Below are 8,638 nucleotides of genomic sequence, written 5' to 3'. Positions count from 1 at the left end.
TTGTCCTATCACTATTAGACAGTATAAAACCGTGTTAGGACTACTATCCACTTCTGGTCTTCCAAGCTTGGTCACACAGGGCTGTGACTAGAAAATGAAAAAATATCAAAAAAGACTTTATATTCCTTGGGGAGGTTTTAAAGGGATTGGGAGCACAGGTGGTGTTCTCCTCAGTCCCTGTTGGAGGCTGGGATCTGGGCAGAAGGAGGAAAACAAACCAGTTGAATGAATGGTTGCATGAATAGTGTCATGTCCAGGACTTTGGGTTTCATGATTTAGGATGCACCTTTGATGGGCTGGGAATGCTGGCACTGTATGGAATACAACTGATCAGGAGGGGCAAGAATGTACTAGGTAACATCAAGGCTACAATAGCTTAGGTTGTTCAGTTCAGATGTTCAGATGTTGAATTGAAAAAAAATAAAAAATAAAAAATAAAAAATAAAAAATAAAAATTAATTGAAAAACAAAAGGAAGCAATACAAACAAAAAACACAGAAAGAAAGAGGTGAGCTTAAAATGTTTTTATTTCATCCCTGAATTAAATCATTAATCAAAGCATTTTCATACCAACCTTGAAACTTTTATTTTGTCTTTTTTTGTTTGTTTGTTTTTTAAGAACTACTTTCAGATTTCAGGGGAGCACTGCTATGGAAGCAAAAAGGCACCCACATGGATTTTTTGGGAACAGGACAGATGGATGGATCTTCCCATAACTGGGCTCACTCCAGCCATGGGGAGCTAGAGATAGTCATCAATTCTACTGAAGTAAATGAAACAATTCTTCCTCTAAATGAGGTCAGAATACCATCACGCTTGTCACAGAATAATGAAAAACCATCATATTTGCATCATATATTTCATAAATATTTGCATAAATATCCTTCTAAGCAGCAGAGAAGGACTGATTCTTCCACAGGTTGGGTTTTCCAAAGGAATACCCAAATCAAATCAAAGCAAGAGTTAGACAGAAAAGCTTCTACTTCTCAAAGAAATGCCCTAACTATAAACTTTAGGGAGACAGAAGTTGTTTTGGGAGCTATATCACATGGCTGCTTTCCCACTGAGTTTCTATCCCTTGAATATAAAGTAAAAAGAGAGAAAAAAGAGGGATAAAAAATGTGAATGAGTTTTATTTTTATTTTTTAATCCAGACAGTACTTCACAAAGAAATGGCTATTAGGTTTTTTTTTGCTTCAACACTTGTTCAAATAATTGATACAAAGAGCTGGAGGAGCACAGGCTGTAGGACCAAAATTTCAGCCTTTGCATGTGGGCTGTGCTGACAAATAATGCTCCAAATGGAATGAATAATCAGTGCCATACACATAAATCACACCTTCATCAGGTCAAAGAATTCAAGCATATATTTACACTGCAGTCTGAAGAAATTAATTGACATGTTTATCTATAATGAGTAGCTGAATTAGTGAACTGTCTTCCTTGATTCTCTGCAACTCATGAACCTGTGCTGCACAAAGGAAATTAACCTTTCAAGCATTTTTCTCAATAGTTTAGAGTTGTCATAAATTGTGTCATACACATTCTCTATGCTGGAAAAAAAACTCTTACCAGAACTTTTTACATAAAACAGTTTTCTTCTCCTTTTCCCAGCATATTTTAGGCAGGGTCGTAATACCACTGGCAAGTTTCCAAGTGTTTGATTTGGAACATGATACTTTTCACTAAAAAAGAAGAGAAAAAGAGAGAAAAGGAGAGAAGAAAGGAGAAAAAATGAGAGAAGGGAAGGGAAGGGAAGGGAAGGGAAGGGAAGGGAAGGGAAGGGAAGGGAAGGGAAGGGAAGGGAAGGGAAGGGAAGGGAAGGGAAGGGAAGGGAAGGGAAGGGAAGGGAAGGGAAGGGAAGGGAAGGGAAGGGAAGGGAAGGGAAGGGAAGGGAAGGGAAGGGAAGGGAAGTCTATCAGTAAGATCAGAATAGTTTTTACTGGATCTGCACTGAGTTGCTCAAGGGAGTGTCAAACTCGGGTGAAAAACTCCCTGAAGACTGACTGGGAAAAGCAGCTTGTTCACCTTCTAGTTTGAAGATACAATTGCAAAGCTGAAGTGGAGAAGCCATTGAGCAGCTGTTTGCTGGAGGACATTACAAATCCAAGCCACCCCATGACCTATGGATAATGATGTGGTCTCTGCTGTCTGTGGGCTGCCATATGGGAAGGGGACATAAAAGCTAAGAAACCAGCCAAAAAGGAGTTGATGGACTTCAAACCACACAGGACTCTTTCCTCTTGGCATCTGTCTGCTCACAAAGGAAATCATTAGATCTGCCTTTGTCTTTCAAGTTTTCCCTCTTTCTCCTCCACTTTAAGAGTTTTCTCTTACTGATAATCCTGGCTATAGAAACTCAGACTCCTCTTGGGTGCATATTACTTACTGTGCAGTCACAGTTTGTGCAAAGAAATACAATATTCCAATGTTTACAACTAATGCATCAGGGATGAATGATGCACAGTGACTGGGGGTCTTTGATCTTCCCCTTGGAGTTTTGGAGGGGAAAATAATTTTGTCAAATCCATCTTATCTCATTTTGCTCACCTGTAACATAGATGTCTCCCCTGTGATCATTTTCTTCTAATTTATTTATATTTTCGGACAGCCAAACAGCTTGCCTGAATGAAGCAGACACAGAGGAGAGCTGATAAATAGGAACAACTTGCATGAATAACAGAGTTCTTGGTAACTGCAGGCACATTAATGTAAGTGAGATAATAGCAAAAATTTACACAGTGTCTCAGAACAATTCTTTGATCCTAAAAGCATTACCCGTTGCACAGAACTAGTACACAAAAAATTGCATACCAAAACTTCAACCTGGTTAAAAGAAGCTAAAGTTTCACCTTTTTCCTATCACTGATGCACACTTAAATACTATACTTTTTGATTTTTCAGTAGTTGGCATTTGGTATGAGGTGTGATGGTGTTAAATTAATTGATGATGATAATGATGATGATACACGGTGTTAAACCAATTGATGATGATGATGACAAGGATGTTGATTATGCTAAGGTTCCTTTTCTTGAAAGAAGACTGTCCTATGGTCAGTGGTTATCGAGTTACTGGGCTGTGGGAACAGTTAATTGCATTGTAAATTACAATGAATCGCTTCCTAAAGGTGAACATTTCTGTTTATGCCAAAGCAGAGTCTGAGGACATCTGTTCCATTAAAGTCTGAAATGTAGACACCTGAGGTTAGGTGTGATAAAATCCATCTCCAGTGGCTTTTCTGGGCTTTCAGACAAGCCCTCACTGCAGAATAATGTCTCGACCATGTTTTGCCAAATTAAGGAATTTAATGGATTCACTCCTGGGATTTAATTTTTGTTTTAGGCCCAGGAACAGTGATTTATTATCCCTAGAGGGCTTTGTTTATTAACTTCTTCAGAGACTCCCTACATGCATGGACCCTTCCTGCTAATATGGTCATGTGAAATTCCTGGCAATCACTACTATTACAGCACATTTTGCTCTCTCCCAAAGGTTAAAACATCCTGTAAGAGCTGTTACTGTGACACCTCTGAAGGAACTTGAGATCAGTGATTTCAATATAGCACTGGAAATGTATTCTGCTCACTGTGTTTACACCATGGTAATATCTGGAAATATTTAAGAGATATTGACTTTTGGAGGAAGTCATGTGAACCTGAGATTCCTTTCATTAGGGCCATGACTCAGCTCTCCATACATAGCCTCTTGCCCTGCCCTTGAGCATCCTTCTAGTTGCCTTTCTAGGAGCCTTTAAAATAAACATTTAATGCTGTTATAGCTTTGGCTTCACCATAGTATCCTGATCCAGAAGAGCATCGGTCTCCTGTGTACCCTTTGTATTTCAGATGGCTTTAGATGCTCATGTTAAAGCAACTGAATCAGTTCCTAAATCTTCTAAATCCCTAAGTTAAACATCTGGATACAGGCATTCAATGTGCCTGTCTTCATCTGTGAGATGAAATCTACTTCGAGACTTGAATGCAAAGCAGATGATAACAGTTCTTAGACCCTGCATGGTTTAAGACAGACTTCAGGACAGCTTTTCTTATTTGTGTATTCCAACTACCTCTTGCCCTAGGTATAGTTTTTCAGGCTTTTGCAGCCAGAGTTCACGTTTGCCTTGAATTTTGTAGATGATCTGTATTTTTCCACTCTTTACGGCACAATCTGCATTTTCTAATCAGACCATAAAACGTGGCAAAAAATGACATTAAAAAAGGATCACCACTGCCTGTGAATGATTCCCTCATCAAAACGCTACAAGGGTCAAGTTCTAGTAAGCTCAAATCTAGTTGCCACAAGTCTTACAGGGAACTGAACCTGCACCTGAACTGATCTGCAACCCTTCAAATTTCACCCACTGAATAATCTTCCTGTTGCCTGAGAGATTTGGGGCTTTCTAGTGTCAACAGATGCAGTTGCTGGGAATCAGACTTGCTAAAGCCAGTTTCATTGGTCATAGAAAATCATTGCTAGGTCTTTCAGTATTTTCCCTCTCCATCCTGCTCCATGTTCCAAACTCCTCATCATGTATTTCTGTAGGATCTTACAATCAAATCCGTTGTGAATTTACTTTACCACACAATGTAGATCAAGGAAGCTGTCATAGTTACTACCTGGTGGATAGAACAGTACACTGCACCACTCAGGACAGATGTAACAACTCCAAAATGGGCAAGCCAGATCCCATGAAAAACTCTTAGTAGAAGCTGTCATGACTGTGTGAATCAATCCTATAATGGAATAATACCTGAGAAAAAAAACATGTATATATATGTACATATACATATATATATATATATAAAGACATTTGACATGTTCAATTCAACTCTTCAAACTTACATTCAAACAATACGGTCTACACATCTGTAGAATCTGACTGCTGTTTACAATAAATGCTCATCCACCTCTCAGTGCGAAATCCATTTGTCCATGCCTCAGAAGAATGAAGTACTGAGGTTTTCCTACACTTGAGGTTCCTTTACCTGAGAAGGAGACTTTTCAATACTAGAAAAAGCAAGAAAAGCCTTGCAGGTGCCACCAACTTTCCTTAGTAAAAGGATTTAGCTGTAGGGATTTGTAAAATGTTGGAATGCAGTCAAAGCTAACCAGTAGTGGGCTCATTCAGGATCCATTTGGAAGGTGTCTAGCAGCAACACACCCAGGCGATGGGAGGTAGAAGAGAACATAATTTCCCTTTGCACTTCACCCTGTCTTCTTTAGTCCATGTCAAAGAGTGAACAAGTGTTGAGAGGCCAGTCACTTACATTGGGATAAATTGGAACAATCTCCACTGAGATTTTCCATGTTCCTTTCACAAAACACGTTAAACATGCTGCTATCTAAAAAATTATATCCTGAAATAAATGGATTGTGATCTCACAGGACATCCTCTGTACCACGACATCTGTACAGTTTTACCATGAGCCAAATATGGCCAGCACAACACAGGCTATCACCGAATTGCAAGTGAATTCATCTTATAGGGGGTTAAGGCTGCAAAGGGAAATACAGCACAGAGCTGCCAAATCCATGCTCGTGTTTAATTTGCTCAGTAACTTCCTCGTGTATCCTTTGTAAGGCACATGAAATTCACACAGATTTAATGAGACGATCGAGCTCACAGGATTCACTTTGGAGACTTCATCATAACACTTTCCAAGAGGGACGGGAATTTCATAATTACTTTGATTAAACTAATGCAGATTCAATAAGCAAAATGCGGGCAGTAGCTTAACCACAGAATCCGGAGAAGTTAGCAAAAAAGACACTAGCAATTATTTAATCATATCGTCTGCAGGAGATACCTATAAGGATATCAACAATTATTTAACCACATCATCTAGAGAATCCAGTTAAATCTGAGCTCTTTTGAATTTCTAACTGTAGTTTCTGGAGAGCTGGTAAAATAAAGACAGTACCACTTATTTAATCATAGTGTCTGGAATATCAGCACAACCAGCAATTTGGCTTCAGGATTTGGGGAAGCAAGTAAGAAATACCATCCCCTAAACCAGCCAGTAGCGTGTACGCTCTTTTACATAGAATCAAATCTGAGTCAGGACATTGTTCCCCATGGAACTGCTGGCAGAATCCTTTTCCTGCTTGAAAAGGAGTTTTCATTTGAGGCTCACACAAAAGAATCAGATGACCATTGTTATTAGGATTTTTTCCTCTATGATAAGGTCCAAAGTAAGTCTCTGAAAATTGCTTTTTCTAGTTTTGTGTCTGTGCACGAAGTATAAAAGTACAAGAAAAGGGTTCTGCAGTTGGTTTAAGAATCTGATTGCTAGTCCAAGACTTCAGAGACACAAGATCAACACCTTGCTCTGCAAGGGTGTCTCTGGGTCACCATGGCCAAGTTATACAAGCTCTCTATGCCTTCTTTCTCCTGAAGAATGATGGAAGTGCTACCCCGCTGTGCAAATCAAGATAATAAAGAGCATGAGAGATGTGAAGTGTACTGTAATGGAAATCTGAGAGATATCCAAGAGAATTTGATTGGAAGATGGCAGATGACCAAGAAAAATGGCTCCCAAACCAGAATTAAAATTGCATCAGCGATATTTCGGGATGAATAATATCCAAACCTGCCAAAAGTATAAAAGATTCTCATTAGGAACTTATCTTTTATTTCAGTGGAAGGAAGTCTTCAGTTTATATGGCCTACCCATTACAGTTAAGCTGAAAGCCCCAACATAAGGATACAAATATGATCAGATGAGAACTCTGAGCCAGAAATGCTGACTTTCACTTATTAAAGAGGAGTTTTTCTATGATGTGTTTAAAAAATGACAAAGAATCAGAGTGTGGGTTAAGTACACCAGATCCCTTAGGGAGTAGCTGGGAAATGAAGGCAAATGGTTTAAAGTCAGAGAGATTTAAACTCCTAAATGTTTAACTCAACAAAATTCACTTTAGATTGTACCTATATTTGGAGGCTGTTCAAATCCCCTTACTGCTATTTTCCATACAGGAAGATTCACAAGACATATACATTTCTAGTATGGGATGTATCTACCACAGCCCATTTCCTGGCAGCAACAAGTAGTTCAGTGGCTTTTGCATCCAAAAGTTCCTGTGAAATCTGCAGAGGGGATGGTCTCTTATCTCATCCATAGATTCTGATCCATTGTCTCTTTATAAAAGATTGCTGCAGAAAAGGCTTTCAGGGAGAAGTTGATGACACACCTCCTTGCACATCTAACACTGCTGTTGTTATCAGCACTGTGTTCAGGAAAATGGACAACGTGAGCATGGAGAAATTCCTCCATTCTTTGCTTGGTGGGGGGAACATGAAACCCATATCTGTAATATTAGTACCCTAATTTCTGCACAAAAGATGCAGAAATGTATCTGCTTTCTTAAATTTCTACTCCTTGAAAAAACAAAACAAAACAAAAAAACAACATGAATTTAAAAAGAACAATGTAAAATTCAGTATGTTCAACTAGAAAGGCCAACCATCTTGCCAACCTCAGTGACCTTCAGTTACAGAAACTTCCTATAAAGTAGTGCTCCAAGCCTATAGACTTTCCACTTTCTTGAGGAATTCATCAGCTTTTGTTCTATTTGTAGTAGGAAAAAAAGACTTGCCCTTTGAAATGTAAGAAGGGCCCCATGTGCCATCATGCATGCTCTAGGAGTCAGTTCATTGCTGAAATATATGTACTTCTGTGGGAAAAAAAGGTGCTTAGCTCATTGAAGGACAACGTGTAACTCTCTTTTCTCTGTATTGCCTGCTCTGCTGTTTTTATAACTCTTCTGATAATCTTTCTACAAGGCTACCTGGAGTCCTGGTGACCTTCCTTGGCCATCACTAAGACAGGAGTATATAAAAAGGACTGATAAGGTCATGCTAATAGGAAACAGCAGGATTGGAACTGGCCATCTTGGAAACTCAGTGGGACTTTTCACTGAAGCACAGAGGAGTCATACATAAAGAGACATTGTCTCCTGTGCATGCCAAGAGATCCTTCCCCTCTGGCTTCACTACCACCTTCGTGCTTCACCAGCGATGAGCTCTGCAGACAGCACATTTAACCAAAAACAAACCACAGGATTGCTTTGTTACTGTTTGACTCTGCCCCATGTGTCTGCTCTTCCCCCTCTCCTTCCTCTTAGTCAGACTGCTGTCTTCCCTGGCCCACAGCACACAAAGAAAGTATCCTCCAGTGATGAGTGCAACGCTCTGTTCCCTCCCTTCTCCATCTGCCACTTAGCACAGTGCTTTTCTGTCAAACACCATTGCTCCCAGATTAAAACAATATATGACAAAATGATACCCGCTGACTATTGACACTGGCAATTATATAAGAATTACATGGGCTGTGTGTTTTGGACGAGCTTCAAAGGCCTGTGGGATTCCCACACATGCTCCGAAAGCTGTGGGGTCCTTTTCAGTTCTCAGACATATGGCCACTTCCAAGCCTGTTATTTCCTATTAACATGAAACTATTATTACCCACTTACTAAACGCTTCCTGCCACTATCCAGCCAGGAAGGAGAGCGTCCAAGATAACAGCATCAAAAACCCCAAGAAAGGGGCCTGGCAGATGGGTCTGTTTTCTAAGGAGCTGTGTGCAGCAAGTTTTATCTCACTTTCTGTTCCTCCAACGGTGGGTGTGATTGGAAGGC

At 39.7% G+C, this 8,638-nt stretch overlaps 1 long non-coding RNA gene across 1 annotated transcript; it reads right to left on the bottom strand.

Annotated features, from left to right (window-relative positions):
• Positions 1-1,378: 1,378 nt before the first annotated feature.
• On the bottom strand, positions 1,379-2,626 carry LOC149917617 (uncharacterized). The gene is made up of 3 exons (XR_016467581.1): positions 2,551-2,626; positions 1,573-1,685; positions 1,379-1,471 (listed from the first exon to the last, which is right to left on the bottom strand). It is a non-coding gene; the product is annotated as an uncharacterized LOC149917617 (long non-coding RNA).
• Between the last annotated feature and the right edge of the window lie 6,012 nt (positions 2,627-8,638).

This window comes from Phasianus colchicus, chromosome 6 (assembly GCF_987193195.1).
Source record: "Phasianus colchicus chromosome 6, bPhaCol1.hap1.1, whole genome shotgun sequence".
In the NCBI taxonomy this organism is placed as follows: Eukaryota; Metazoa; Chordata; class Aves; order Galliformes; family Phasianidae; genus Phasianus; species Phasianus colchicus.
Note: the sequence above shows the minus strand (reverse complement) of the source record. Positions and strands in the feature narration are given on the sequence as shown.